The sequence below is a fragment of the Dendrobates tinctorius genome, unplaced genomic scaffold (genome assembly GCF_039654945.1).
Source record: "Dendrobates tinctorius isolate UK_male_01 unplaced genomic scaffold, ASM3965494v1 ptg000044l, whole genome shotgun sequence".
Taxonomy (NCBI): domain Eukaryota; kingdom Metazoa; phylum Chordata; class Amphibia; order Anura; family Dendrobatidae; genus Dendrobates; species Dendrobates tinctorius.
The window spans coordinates 32,402,897-32,419,382 of record NW_027361712.1 but is presented as its reverse complement, the minus strand read 5'-3'; the positions used below and the strand labels follow the sequence as shown (position 1 = coordinate 32,419,382).

General features: G+C 42.5%; 1 protein-coding gene across 1 annotated transcript in view; it reads left to right on the top strand.

Annotated features, from left to right (window-relative positions):
- The first annotated feature begins 785 nt into the window (after positions 1-785).
- Positions 786-16,486, top strand: part of LOC141089251 (immunoglobulin superfamily member 1-like) — a 156,376-nt gene continuing 140,675 nt past the window's right edge. The window contains exon 1 of the mRNA XM_073575558.1: positions 786-818. The gene's annotated coding sequence lies outside the window, so the exon portion shown is untranslated. The remainder of the gene's footprint in view (positions 819-16,486) is intronic.

Below are 16,486 nucleotides of genomic sequence, written 5' to 3'. Positions count from 1 at the left end.
ACAACTTCGACAGTAAAAAAGGTGTATAATATTTTCCTACTCAGAACATTTTGCAGGATTAAGAGCAAAAAGAATATTAGCCCTGAGAAGGGGTTTTGGTATCAGTTGCAGCTTGCAGTATAAAGGCTGTACAATTCATCCTATCCTGTCCTACACAATCCCTTCAGCACAATCTCTCCCTAAGTGCTGCTTTTACTCCTATACTATTATATTATAGTATTACAATTTATTATAATTAGCCCTAAGAAGTTGTTGTACTTCACAGAAATATAACTGTGGTTGAATCCCTGGCTAATACATAGTTACAATTCTGTCCCTCTATCATCAGCACCTCTCCCTACTCTGCCCGTGTCCAGGGTACAGTGTGCCGAGCATGGTATCACGGGTTTTACAGTATAAAGACCTGATGATGCTATGCGGCCAGCCAATCTTAGAAATGCCACAACCAAGATGGCTATGGCATTACAGTGACTGGCAGGCAATCCCCACATGTTCATTGGCTGTATAAAAAGCGGCAAACATGGGAGCTCCCTCTTGAACATTCAAAAAACACTCGCCGGCTAACAAGCATCACGTCCACACTGATGCTCGAGCGCGTTACGAGTAGTCACGTGCACGCTCCCTCCTCATGACTAATCAGGACGTGTGAATTATGGTGGTAAAATTCCCTCTTCATTTTTTTCTGCTCTGTATTTCACAACACATGTTGCATGACACCAGAAAAATAAGGAACTTATGCCACCTCATATATTGCACAAATGTATAGAACAGAACGTAGAAGAACACTGGAGACACAAGAAACCATTGGAAGGGTTGCTGTAAGTACTCTTATGTTTGTTTCAATGTAAAATTATTTAATATCTATGATCTGATCATAATTGTGTTTCAAGGTTACAACTGGTTAACATAATTGACAGTTACAGCTTATTGCGTTGCAAACTATTGTTAGTTTAAAATTAGAGAGTTTTACGCATCTGTCCTAAGTTTTTAATTGTGATGTTTGGATCCTCAGAGAAAAAGGTCCACTGAAAAGAGTTTTAGTCGAATATAGTTTATTTGTAACTGATGTGATGATGGCATTATTTAGTATTATATCCAGTCACAAGATATTGATGCCAATTTTATCAATATCAGATTGTTGGGGATGTGATACACGGCACACCTAGTGATCAGCTATAATAAGCACCATTCAAAATGCTGGTGTCCGCATGTGTTAGGCTCCTTTCACACATCCATTTTTTCGAGTCAGTATGTTGGCTGTTTTTTTAAGGACCGCAAAATGCGAAAACACGCACACCCATTGTATTTAATGGTGGTGCGCACATGTCAGGTTTTTCACAAGAACCATGTGCCCGTGTGAAAAACCCGTAGACATGTCCTTTTTCTCTGTGCATCATGGACAAAATGTGTGCTGCACATAAGATGCCCCCATTTCTAACTCGATGATAAGTTTTGAAATAAACACACAGTAAGAATAAAATCCTTTATTTGAAATAAATACTCTTCGACCCTCTTTTTTCCATTTGTCCAGCCTGATGAAAAGATTGTCCCATGCCGTAATCCATCTCTGCCAGGCTCGGACTGGCCCATAGGGGAACAGGGGAATTCCCCGGTGGGCCCCTGTGCAGACACTGGCCCCCAACCCCACTATATGGGCAGTACTTGGCATAATTCACATGATACAATCAGTAAAGAAGAAAGCAGCTTCTCATCATTCATTTGCCAAACTACCCAGTTTATTATATATGGGTGTAGGTAAATTTGTGAATGAGGGTAGTGTAATATTTGCATGCAAGTGAAAAGTGGGACCCTCAAAGTCAGTCCAACACTGATCTCTGCTACATCTGGATGTCTTGATGAACACTGGCATTATGCGACTGTTCATGCTGACATCCAGGAGATGCTGAGCTTGGGGTGCAGCTTCAGTGATGATCGGTAACATCATAAAGGTTTCCACCATTCACTGCCAGCTGTTTCCATGCTCAGTTCACTGTGAGCCGGCCAATGATCTGGGGTAACCTTCATGACGTCACCATTAGCATTGTCATTGAGGTAACCGCAGAAAAGGGTCCCTGTGCAAGAAGGAGTACCAATAATATGTAATCTTCTGCTAGCTATTGTTAACACACATAGCAGTTTGCTGCATAGCTGCAGACCAGTAAAGGTGCTATACTGACCTTGGTCATTGTTGAAAGAACTAACAATGGGCATGTGATCAACAAAATGGCACTATGAAAAATGTAAGAAGGTGACCCACATTGATGAACAGGTATACTGACTATGATGGAAAATGTCATGAGTTTTAGGGTATGTTCACATTTTGTTTGTTTTTTTGCTACATTTTTTCTGCAGTTAAAACCTGATCTCTTGGCAGTAAAAAAATCTGCAGACATAAAGCAAGTTTTGTTGCCTAGTTGGGGGTTTTTCTTGCTGCATTTTTCAGGTTCCCAAAGTTTAGCTTTGCTTCCACCATACAAGCATGAACAATGCAGGGTGTTAGGACACCAATGGAGGACATTTATGAAACCATAAAACATTTTTAGAAAAAAGGGTAAATGTATCAAATTATTTAGTGGAAAAAGATTTTTAAGTCTCAAAAAATAGTGACTATTCTGAAGAAAAGAGGTTCATGAGGTTACAAATGTAACAGCAGCAGGAGGAGTTGAATTGGTCTGGGATGGATTTCCTAAGGCCGGAGTCATACTAACCTGCGCAAAATACGCTCCGTAGTATACATGCGTAATACGGATGAATGACCCCTAAACAGTGCTCCGTAGGTCATCCGTAAGCAAGGTGAGGTTGCGTATTTTGCAAACGTGTGCATCCGTATGTAATCCGTATGCCATCCGTATGCAATCCGTATGGCGAGATTTTCTCGCAGCCTTGCAAAATGGACATTTAACGGTTTTGAGGCCTGCAAACAATTTAAATCATTAGCCTGCACCCTATTTAGACACTCAGAAACAGGTGGCTGCCTACATTCTGTACATTTGTCACCTTGCTTTCACGAGGTGTGTTGGTGTTCTTTGTGCAGCATGGCAGAGGGTCTGCGATTCAATACAACTGAGCAGGTTCTCTTTACCTGGCTTTTGTCACGGCGCTTTGGCCAACCATATCCTGTGATAGTGGATCCGCGGAGGAGGAGACGCATGTGGGTACATCCACTTTTGAGGCAACGACTCACAAGAGGTCATATTCACCGCCTCTATTCTTCTCTGCGGGAGCATCCTGAGAAATTTTACCAGTACTCTCGTATGAGCATTTCCACATTTGATCGCCTCTTGGAGACAGTGCGCCCTGCGATCACCTTTCAGGACACAAGGATCGCAAAGCCATATCTGCAGAGGAGCGACTTCTACTCACAATACGGTATGTACTACACAACCACATTCTCTATGGTCATAATGTGTGTGTTAATTTATGTTTTTTGGCCTTCTTGGACAAAGTTTAATGCCCTCATCTTACTCAAAATATGTTTCACCTGACACACCAGAATGTTACATCTAATATGTCCTGCATATCACTTAGTAATTGTGCCACCAAATATGTGTGTGTTGTTCTCTCTCATTTCCTACCAAGTTTGGTCGACATGTAAATGATTTTTTTTTACTTAAGCCATTCTAAACTGTACTCTTTCTGTTGTTCTACAGCTTCCTGTCCACTGGCCTGTCTTATGCCGACCTCCACCATGAGTTTCTCATTGGAAAGTCCACCATTTCAGGCATAGTGAGGTCTACATGTGCAGAAATCTGGACAAGACTCCATCAAGTGGTCATGCCCGAGCCCAGGATGGAAGACTGGTTAAGGATTTCAAGGGACTTTGAGGAGGACAGCCAGTTTCCAAATTGTATTGGGGCCCTGGATGGCAAACATATCAGGGTGCGTAAGCCGCCGAACTCAGGCTCCCAATTCTTCAATTATAAACAATACTTTTCTGTTGTATTGTTGGCTCTGGCACACCCTCAATACAAGTTTATAATTGTTGACATTGGGGCCTATGGAAGGACGGGAGACTCTAGAGTCTTCAATACTTCCATAATGGCTCGGCGGCTACGCACCAACCAGTTGGATCTACCACCACCACGCCAGCTACCAGGCTCCCCCGAACAATCAGTCCCTTATGTCCTTGTGGCAGATGAGGCCTTTCAGTTATCACGCAATGTAATGAGGCCATATCCCCGGCGCAACCTTGACCACAGGCGCAGAATTTTTAACTTGCGCCTATCACGTGCTAGGCGACTGGTGGAGTGTTCCTTTGGGATTCTTTGTGCCAAATGGCGGGTACTCCAGTCTGCCATTCAGTTGAGTGAGCAAAATGTGAATGAAGTTGTGAAAGCCTGTGTTGTTCTGCATAACTTCACCAGGATACATGATTGTTCCTCCTCTGATGGTGTTGTGCGTAGGCCGGACAATGTGCGCAGGGTGAGACCACCTATCAACCCTCAACGTAGACCGCTCTCTGGCCTCAAAGTGCGTGATATTTTCACGAATTACTTTATCTCACCTGAGGAGTCTACTTCTTGGCAAGAGAATGCTGTGTCTATGTTATAATTTGTTTCTTTAAGTGTGTCTAAATATATATTACTCAAGCCTTTATGATTCTATGAGTGTTTCATTGCATTGGTTGGTGTCTGTTAGTATGTTGTGAGGGATTGTGAAAAATCACACAGAGACGTTAACTAGAGTAGACAAATTTTTAGTTTTGCCTATTTTTTTTTTGGTTTGCTTAAAGGCAAACATAATATTGCCATAACACAAATTTGGCAATGGCCAAAATGACCCTTTGTGCCTTCTTTAACTTGGTGTTAAATTAACATAACAGAACAAAACAGCAACAAACATTAGGCAATAACAACATTGCTGCATGCCTAGATTAACCTTGATTTGGCAACAAAAGGTGAGCTCCATCACCAAAATAAAGGCAACAAGATAACACTCACATTTCCTCATAATGTTATCCAATCATAGAAAGATTCCACCATGACAGGCAAGGCTACCTCACATCTTTCACACAGATATTACCTGTCTGTAGAACAGACAATATTTAAGCATGCTATACTGGAAAGGATCAAAATACAAAACTCACTTGTTAAGACATAGAGAGAGCGTGATATTCTGTATGCTGGTCGCCTCGAATTTTTTGACTAGAGATTGCTAACAAAAAAGGTGACTACTTAACTAAGGCGAGCACGCCTTTCCTAGGCGTTAGCAAGTGAGTAGTGTATTTTCATCCTTTCATTTTACAGTATAGCGCATTTAAATATTCTCTTTTATACACACATGTAATATCTGTGTGAAAGGCGTGAGGTAGCGTTGCCTGTCATGATGGATTGTTTCCTATGTTTGGAAAACATTGTTTAAAAATGTGAGTGTTAAATTATGTTCTAAATGTTGGTGAAGGAGAACACCTGTTTTTTGTTTTAGATTAGGAGCACCAGTTACATCTCACTGGACATCTCCAAACATTAGAATCATAAATCCTCATATGTAGGGGAAGGGGAACGTGGATGACCAGGCTGTGGGTGCTGCTGGACATTGTGGCTAACATCGCCCTGTGTGGGGCAATACTGTTGCCCATGATGCTGTAATTGGCCAGCCTCCTGGGCCTGTTGAGGATACTGGCCAGAGTACTGATGATGGTGAGGGGCTTCTTGTTGGCTATGGTAGGCCCGTGGCTCATACCCACCAACATAGCCAGATCGTCCCCAACCAGGTTGGGACCAGCCTCCAACACTGGGTGGGTACAAGTGGCCATATTGGTGGGGTTAGCTTGAGGAAGACATTTGGGGCTGAGGAATAGAAGGATGGGTAGGGGGAGGAAGGGCTTGAGGTGTTGGCCCACGTATTAGGGGCTGTTCAGACCCTGCTTGAGCAAGCATCTGTGTGGATGGTCTCATGCGCATTAAATTTCGTGGTGAGAGCTGCCACCTCTCCAGAAATTCAAAAGCCTCATATGGGGTATTGGGGGGGTGCTTGCATCAAGCAGGATCTGAATACAACCCCTAATACGGAGCCTGACCTCACGGGTAAGGGCACGGAGATAAAGGGTGAGGCTACGTGCATAGGCCTCCTCACCATCATCTGTAGTGACTCTGGACAAATAATTGAGCACCCCTGTGTCCACATTGGTCCTGCTCTCTTGAATGGTGACCTGGCGCCTTCTTCTTGTTCGCCGTGATGCTAGAACAGCCTGTGGGGAGGACCTGATCGGGGCAGTTGGGCTGCTGCTCAAGTTGCCTGGCTCTTCCAGGATGGGTGAGGTGGCAGCAGCAGACCGTCCTGATGGTGTGGTGTGTAGGCCAGCCATTGTGTGGTCTTGTGATGCCTCCTCTTCAGCCATCCTTCTTGTAGGGGGAAAAGATGGGCCAGCCACCTCATCCCCTACAGGATCTATAATTGGCTCTGCCTCTGAGGCCGTTCCTCGATCTGTAAGGTTGGATTGAGTTCTGTTATGAAATAGAACAGAGGCAAAAATACATCAATATTTTTGTCCCTGTAAAGTATTTGTGTAATGTATGTGGTGTGAGGTATCTACTTACGGTCTCAGATCCAGAATTGGGGCGAGGAAGTTCAGACGGTCATAGTATATATATTTTCTTTTGACATGCCCAGCATTCCCACTCCTGGACCGCTGCTGGCGTTCCCGGCGGTACTGGTCCCGGATGCTTCACCAGCGTTTCATCACATCTTCCACTGCAATGTGACAGGAAAGATTGTCAAAATCACATATTTGAGAGGTCACATTTGCGAACAGTAGTCTAGGCATGGGGCCTTATGGGATGTGCGTTCTACCCATGGTGGCATATGTAATTGGGCCAATACACATGGTCTCATTAGCTCCACTTAAACTAATTTTAGTTGCTAGGAGGATGAGGAGCTTGTGGCCTAACCCCAAATTATGGCTGTGTGAAGCCACGTGTCACATCCAAATGTAACGGCCTCATGAGGCTAATAAAAGTACATGCACAGGAAGGGGGGGGGGCTGATTGTAGATTCATTTTATAGCGCGCTAAAGGATAATGATGTTTTTATGGTTGCACTTACGAATTTTATGCTGCTCATCACGTGGTCTGTCACCAAAGTCATGGTACATCTGGCGACAGATGCGCCTTCATGACGCCTCCTTTCTTGTGCGGTTAGCATAGTTTGCGTCGCATGGGTCCCATATTTCTGGACGCTCCTGCACCAGCACAATGAGCATCTCTACATTAATATATGTGGACGCCATGCTGCTGCTGTACTCCGTGGAGGCGTACTTCCTGGATGTCTGGAGCGGTTTTTGAGCTCATTTGCATGTCTAGGCTTCCTGATGATGGATTGGCCCATTTCCTGTTCACCAGCCAAAAGACCTGCGTATTGCTCGCAGGTCACACATGTGTTCCGTGTGTAATCCGTATTTTTTGCGCACCCATAGACTTGCATTGGCATATCTACGGGCGTAGTACGCTGACAATCGCAGCATGCTGCGAGTGGCACGGAGCGTAGGATACGGATGAGAAATATACGCCTGGTGCGAGTGACCCCATAGAAAATCATTTGTCCGTGTCTAATGCGTGCTTTTTGCGCCTCTCACTCTCCCGTATTCCTCGCCAGTGTGACTCCGGCCTAAGACACTGGCAGTGCATTTTAAAGGTTGAACACTTTACTTTCATACATTGGTCAGGGGCATTAAGTTGGTCAGGCATTGTTCAATTTCATACATTGGTCAGTCAGGCAATGTTTAGTTTTACACCTTGGTCAGCCATGGAATTGCTCAGGCAATTGTTTACTTTAACACATCACTAATTTAATTAAACTTCACTAATCTTAACAGCTGTTTTCATGTGAGGACACCAAGACATTTTGGTTTAAACTTGAGAAAAATCACAAAAAAAAAATGGATTTCACATTCTGCTGTGCCTGGGTTTTTTTCCACTAAAAATGCAGCAAAAACTGATTGCAATGTTTTTTGTTACTTCTTTTTTTGCACTTATTCATTGCCTTTTATGGGTGAAAAATGCTGCAAAAACGCTGAAAGAAGTGACATGCTGCAGTTTAAAAAAAGCAGTTGTCCAATTCAATCAGGAAAGAAAAAAAAATGTGTGTGTCCATGAGATTTCTGAAATCTCATAGTTTTTGCTGGTATTATAAAAAGCAGCTTTTAATTTTCATAAAAAACAGCAAAAACACAACGTGTGAACATAGTTTTATACTCACATAGAATCTAACAAGAAAAACTGCCATATTAGTAATGGTAGCATATGAAGGTACAGAAGAAGTCTTACTAATCTCTTTGGAAACCCCTTTAAACTTTTGTACAAATTTCAATCATAAAACAGCCATGTTCAAGAGTCCTTCAGTTTGATTAACATTGATGAAAATTATAATTCACACTTTGTACAGATTTTCAGATGATTCTTCTGAGAGAGATCAAACTCGTAGCTTGAAATTTTTCTTCTGCATGAGATTTTTTTTCGTAATTCCTTTTAGATGTAGAGTATTAGGGCTCATTCTCACTTGCGAGTGACTCGCATAATTCTCGTGAGAGTCTCTCGCATGAAAACCTTGCACAGCTGCCGGCACTGGGACCAGAGCATGCGGCTACTGTATTTCAATGTAGCCGCACACTCCAGTCCGAGTGACGGCGGCAGTGCCGGGTTTTCATGCGAGAGACTCGTGCAAGAATCGTGCGAGTCTCTCGCAAGTGAGTATGAGCCCTTAGTAGTAAATACAGGAACTGAGACTGTAAATTTGCAGTGTTGAAACCAAAGACTGAACTTTTTTTGCCCCCATCTGGTGGCTGTGAACTTTCAGCTTTTGAGGTAAACATACAGTAAAGCGAGGGCGGGGAACCTCAGACCCCTGAGCAGATTCCTGGGGACCTCAGTGATTGGGCCGGCAGCTGCATTTTAGCGGTTGCCATCATTATAATTTCTTCTTACTCTGCGAGCATGGGCATGCAACGTTCAATCACTACAGAATAAGCGGCAAGTGCAAAGAAAGATTACGTCGTGACATTGGTCAGTGGCGGCATCAGGACGCACTTTGTGGATGAAATTAAACGCAATGCGCTCCCGTCCCACATATGCCGTAACAATGCATAACTTTCTTCCTACCCCTGATGAAGTCACAATTGTGACGATACGCGTCGGGTTATGGGAGCGGCAGGCATTCTCACCCTCCACATTGATCTTTGCCTCAGTGGCAGTCTCTATTCTTTGACACATGTCCTGGTTTAGCTGGGCGCTTGAGGTGGTACAGTATATGAGGGAAGGGAGCTCTATTTTCTGATTATTATTATTTTTGCATCCCTTTTACCCTCTGCACTTTTCATATATATATTTTGTACTTTCTTATATAGAATTTCGGCTGGTGCACCAGCCTCTATTCTTCTGTGACTGATATTTGGTGCCATTATCCTTTATATATACTCATCCCTCAGATATTGTGTACCTTTTATGTACCTTTTTGTGCTGCTGGATTTATATATACATTGTGCAGCCATTATCAGGGCTTTTCTACATAGACTGTGGTATTATTTCATAATTGGGAATCTACCTATTATTGTATTATAAGGCTATTATGAATTTTTCATACTGTCTTTGTAGTTATGCTGCATGTGGGATTTATGTACATCTAGAGAATTTAATATAGGATGTGTTTGCTGCTCTTATCTATACAGATATTGTTTCAAAAACCTCTGTATATTTTAAATGGTTTTATATTCTTTTGCTTTTTGGTGTTTTGTATTGCCTCTGAAATAAAAACTATATATTTTTTATGGTGATCCCTACTTGAAATGTATGTCTTCTTTTGCCTTTCAATTTGTCATGCCCGTCCCACATATGATAGCAGCAGCAGTGTCTCCTGTGATGTCTATGCCACAACCCCATGTCTGCTGTGGTGTCTAAATAACAGCACTAAAGTTTCTGCTGTGATGTCTATGCTGCAGCCCCATGTCTCCTGTGAAGTTTATACCACGGCCCCATTTCTCCTGTGATGTCTATAACGCAGCCCAATGTCTCCTGTGATATCTATGCCACAGTCTCATGTGCTGTGATGTCTATGCCACAGGACCATGTCTCCTGTGATGTCTATACCACAGCCCAATGTCTCTTGTGATGTCTATGCAGCAGTCTCATGTCTCCTGTTATGTCTATGTCACAGGATCATGTCTCATGTGATGTCTATACCACAGCTCCTTGTCTCCTGTAATGTATATGCTGCAGCCCCATGTCTTCTGTGATGTCTATACCACAGCCCCATGTCTCCTGTAATGTCTATGCCACAGCCCCAACTCCTGTTATGTATATACTGCAGCCCCATGTCTCCTGTGATGTCTACACAGCAGTCTCAGTGTCTCCTCTGTGATGTGTAAACAGCAGTCTCATGTCTCCTATGTGATGTATACTGCAGATCTTCCACTGCTTGAGTTCTATAAATGTAATGTGAGCAGTGATGAATTTCATCCTGTGTGGAGACCTGTGGTGTGATATACATCTGTGTTCAGTAAGACTTATTGCTGCAAGTTCTTTACAAAACTAATCAACGCAATGTGTCAACTGTGCTCCAGACCGACTCAAATCTGAAAAACAGATACGAATAGCAACATTATCTATACCACCTAACATCACAGCTGCACCAAAGAGAAGCCACACCAGCCATCCCATTAGAAGTGAATTAATTGATCAAATATAGCTGTATCATTTTTAAGTTGATAATTTAACATGACACCCTAAGGATGGTATAAACATCGAAATAAGTCCCTGCAGAAAAAAGTTCCCCACCCTGGCAGTAAAGATTTGTTCAGATGAGCAAAACCATGACCCAAGCCAATCAATTCATGAGTAGCAAATGCTTCCTACTACTACCAGTCTGCTCTATTTGGCTGTGTATCTGGTCCTCTCTATCCTCAATGATTTCATAGAATCTTGAGATGTTTTTGTGGAATGTGTTTGTGTTTTCCTCCCTTAGTAATACAATCCACACCATTTCAACACGCTTTCAACGTTGATTCCTTATTTCCTTTAAACTCTACATCACCACTTCCTTCCCATTATTTCCTCTTTTACAATTGCTTTCATATCCCTTTTAACATACAGACATACTTTACCTCCCTTTTATAGACCCTCTCTCTCTGAAGGTGTGTACACCTATTAAGATTGCTAACTCAATAATATGAGGAGTCTACAACCAGTTACAACAATGTGTTCCTCAAACACCAAAGCTTACATCTCAACAAAAATGAGCTCTCATATAGTAGGTGAAATAAGTTTTCAAAGCATCACCAATTTTTTAAGTAAATATATTTCTAAAGGTGCTATTGATATGAAATTCTCACCAGATGTCGGTAACAACCCACCCTATAAGCACAGGCAAAGAAATCAACCCATAGATGTCCATAAATCATGTGTAATAATCAGAAATGACACAAGGGAAAAGTATTGAACATGCTTGCTGAAATGTATTTAATATTTCGTACAAAAGTCTTTGTTGGTGATGATGGCTCAAGAAGCCTCCTGTATGAAGAAACTAGTCGGATGCATTGCTCAGGTGGGATTTTGGTCCATTCTTTCCCACAAATACTTCAAATCCTGAAGGTCTCGTGGGCTCCTTCTATGAACACTGAGCTTTGGGTCCTTCCATAAATTTTCTATTGGATTCGGATCAAGTGACTGGCTGTGCCAGTCTAGCAGCTTTATTTTTTTTCTCTGAAACCAACTGAGAGTTTCCTTGGCTGTGTATTTGGGATCACTGTCTTGCTGAAATGTCCACCCTTGTTTCATCATCATTATCCTAGTAGATAGCACCAGATTTTTATTATGAATGTCTTGGTACATTTGTTCATTATTGTTTCCTTCAATTGTATAAAGTTTTCCAGTGCATATGCTGAAAAACAGCCCCCCACCATGATGTTCCCACCTCCAAACTTCACTGTTGGTATGGTGTTTTGGGGCCTCCAAATATGGTGTGTAATGTTTGATGCTGTGGTCCCAGCAATCTTCAGGTCATTGACCAGGTCCTCCCATATAGTTCTGGGCTGAACCCTGATCTTTCTCAGAATCATCCTTACCCCACAAGGCGAGATCACGTATGGAGCCCCAGACCGAGGAAGATTGACAGTCATCTTGTGTTTCTTCTATTTTCTAATAATTGTGCCAACAGTTGTTACCTTCTTATCAAGTTGGTGTCTTTTATACAGGCAACAAGTTCACACAGAAGCAATTAATACAGGTAATGAGTGCAGAGTAGGAGATCTTCTTAAAGAAAAACTAACAGTTATGTGAGAGACAGAATTCTTGCTGGTTGATAGGTGGTCAAATACTTATTTCATGCAATATGATGCAATTTAATTATTTAAAAATCATACAATGTGATTTTGTCTCTCACAGTTGAAGTGTACCTACGATAAAAATTACAGACCTCTCCATTCTTTGTAGGTAGGAAAACTTGCAAAATCGGCAGTGTATCAAATTATCAAATACTTATTTTCCCCACTCTACATGTGACGTACCTTTTACACATTAAGGTCGGAGTCACACTAGCGAGTAATACAGACAAGTGCTATGCGATAAAACATCGCATAGCACTCGGAGTGCTGTTAAGCTATGGGGCAGCTCCCATCATTTTTTTCTCGGCCGTATTACACGTGTGAGTGAAATCACAGCATGCTGCGATTTGCTGCTTATATCGGCCAAGACTCGCCAATGTAAATCTATGGGTGCGAGAAAAAAAAAAATCGCACACCACACGGACCATCTATGTGACTTGTGAGAGATACGCACCGGTGTCCTTTGAAAAGCCGGCAATTCATGTGCGGTGTACAGTAAAATGACACTGACAGGTTAGAAAAGAATAGATATATACTAATATAATACATATACACAGTATATATATCTATATATATATATATATATACACTGTATGCTAGCTGAAGAGCCCGGCATTGCCCGGGCATAGTAACTAACTGTGGTTAGTTATAGCAAATTATAATAATTATCCTCTATCCCATAGTCAAGTGCCCATATACCCATCACACATCCTCCATCCCATAGTCCCATGCCCATATACCCATCATACATATCCTCCATCCCATAGTCCGGTGCCATGGTGACTATGATGTCATAAAAGGTTGCAACCATTCTTATAAGGGTGGCTTATAGGGTTAGTCAGAGAGCTGGGCAGGAATTGACTAACCACACATGCACTGCCCATCCATGGGGGGTGGTTACAACCATATAATGTGACTGAGGTCTGGTCACATGGACAGAGTGTGTGTACCTGAATGGTTCAGGATGCAAGGTCCTGGAAGGTCTGTGTTGGAAGATCCTGGGAGTAGGATTGGATTCATGGAGCACGTGGTGAGACCTTGGACCTGGTGGCCTGTGTTGGACGAATGTCCTGAACAGCACCTGAACAGGCTATATGTGTGTGCAGAGCCTGGGACGGCCCCACACTGAGAAAGACGCTGTCCTGTTGAGGACCTTGGACTGACAAGGAGTCAGCCTGTGGAGCAGGAGCTCCTGAGAGGTAACCCTGGGTATGGGGAAAGAGCTATGTGCACTGACAAAGGTCAGTTACTGAACTGTGTGGTCACCCGGTGACTGGAGAGAGTCTGGCATGACTAGTGAAAGCCTTGTAAAGCCACACATGATGAAGTAATGGACTGTGTGTAAGCTGGCGATGTGCAACCTGGCTTACATTGCAATTTATGATGTTTAAATAAATCCTGTGCACTGTTTTGTGTGAAAAAGTGTGCCTGACTATGTTAATCCACTGCCAAGTGAGTGTTCCCCAACACACATAGTAGGCGTTACGCCACATTAGATATATACATATAGAGTGTGTGCAAAATTCTGGACATACATTTAATGAATAAAAGATTATTTTACGGAAAAAAATGGTGTGGGGTCCAGCTATAATTAATAGCCAGCAATGGCTATGCAGATAGCTGAGGGCTGATGTTAATAGCCTAGAAAGGGGCCATGGATCCTGGCCCCCCTGGCTAAAAACTTCAGCTCTCAGCATCCTCAGAAAAGACGCATCTCTAAGATGCTCCAATTCTAGTGCATAGCCTTTCTCTTCCCAATGCCCTGTAGCGGTTGCATATGGGGTAATAGTTTGGGGGTTGATGTCACATTTCAGGTGACATCAAGCCCCAAGATTAGTAAGATTAGTAATGGAGGGGCGTCAATAAGATGCCCCTACTACTAACCCCATTGTCAAATTGTAAAGAAAACACAGACACCCATTAAAAAATTCTTTATTTGAAATAAAGACACAGGCTCCTTTATTGTTCTTAATTAAACCATACTTACAAACACAACTAATCCATGTGACGCCCTCATTCTTCTATAATATACAGAAAATAAAAAAGCAACAATATAAAATACCTGTCCGTTGTTGTGTACCACGCTGTAATCCATATCTGGGGGAAATACATTTTTCAACCTGGATGGTGCTAAAGCGCCCGTTACAAATAATGATGTCCCAGCGATCCCACCAACAATCCGACATGGATGGGATCGCTGGGACATCGTTAAGCTGATCACTGGTGAGCTGTCACATAGACAGCCCCTCCAACGATCAGGACCAGCGAGCAAGCTGGTGTCCAATGTAAACAGCGGGTATCTAAGAGCCGTATGGCTCTTAGATACCCGCTGTTTACATTGGAAACCAGCGTCCAGTGTCGCTGATCGCTGGTCTCTCGCTGCCACATGCAGCGATGCGTGCTGGCCAGCGGGAGATCAATGTTCAAAAAACAGCCCAGGACGATCCTGCATGATCAGCGATACCCGGCAGGGGGGGGGTCGGTCGCTGACACATGTCACACACACCGAAGTCCCTGGCGAGATCGCTGTGGAGTCACAAAATCAGCGATCTCGCTGGTGATATCTCTGTGTGTGACGGGGCCTTAAGATGCGACTGTCCTGGCTGAAAGATCACTACTGAATGAGGAGATTCTGCCAGCGTAGCCTCAGTGACTAACGCTGACGTCACTGAGTCTACACTCCCTCACATCCTGACCCTCGCTGAACTCTGGAGCGTGGGAAAATGAACTGGCACACACACTATACTAATTGTATTTGTCACTTACATGTATATATCTACCTATTCTATATGGATTTTCTGTATGTAATCCATCTCTCCTATCCTGTCGGCTCCTGCAGTGATTTTACAGAAGGCGACAAATGAATTACCAGCTCGGCTATTCTTCTATCGCTCTACGAAATATAAAGACATATATATATATACACACGAGTGTGTGTCACTGATTGATTTATTTATATATATATATATATCAATGTGTGTGTTTGTGTGTGTGTGTGTGTGTGTGTATCACCAACCAATCACGAAGCATCTTTCATTTCACCAGAGCTGTTCAAAAGAAGCTAAGATGTGATTGGTTGCTATGACCAACAGTTTTCCTTGCAACCAATCACTAAGCATCTCTCATTTCACCAGAGCTCGTTAAAAGTAGCTGAGCTGTGATTGGTTGCTATGCGCAAGTTTTCCCACTAGCATCCCCAGGAACATAAGCTCCAGCCATCGTCTGTCCCCCAGAATGGAGCAGTGAGTACATGACAGAAATGAATCCCCCCTCCCGTGTGGTATAATTAAGTGACACACATGAATGTAGGAAAGTGCACATATTAAATGTCATGTGGATTTAATATCTTCTCACAAACACTTTTATGCATTATTGATGTGTTACTGTGCTGTGATGCTGTGAGTTTTTTTAAAGTGCTACTTTCCTCACAATTCACCTGAATATACCCATATAACACGTAATGCTTTTCCCATAACAACCCATTAAATATGATACTATACTGCATACAGATGCTGTACATCTATGAGCAACTCAGCCGGACAATTACAAGTTGACTGTGCAAGAAAATGTGTGTGAAGGTTTCTCTACTGTACTAATGTATAAGGTTGTGCCTGTCCATTGGTGAAAAGCATGACTGTGATATTTATGGTGGCAGAATATCAGCCTGATCAGTAGAAAACCTGGGATCTTACTGAACCATGTTTCTGTGCAATTTCACTATTCTACTTTTACTGGCTCTGACGGGATGATGTGGGATATTAGGGGTAGTAGTCCGGTGGCTCTGGCTGACGGGATGATGTGGGATATTAGGTATAGTAGTCCGGTAGCTCTGGCTGACGGGATGATGTGGGATATTATAGTGAATGTGGCTATGTGGAGTGGGCGGGGCTATACACTCAGCTTTATATATAGATAGATAGATATAATCATTATAATTTGGTATAACTAACCGTGGTTAGTTACTATGAACGGGCAGCGCCGGGCTCTTCAGATAGTATATATATATTACATATATATATATATGTAATATATATATTACATATATATATTACACACACGCACCTATTCTATGTGTATATATCTATTCCATCTATTCTATCCTGTCACTCTGTGATTATACTGTATGTGGCAGATCATTTGCCGGCTTTTAATTTATCTATCTATATATCAATCTAA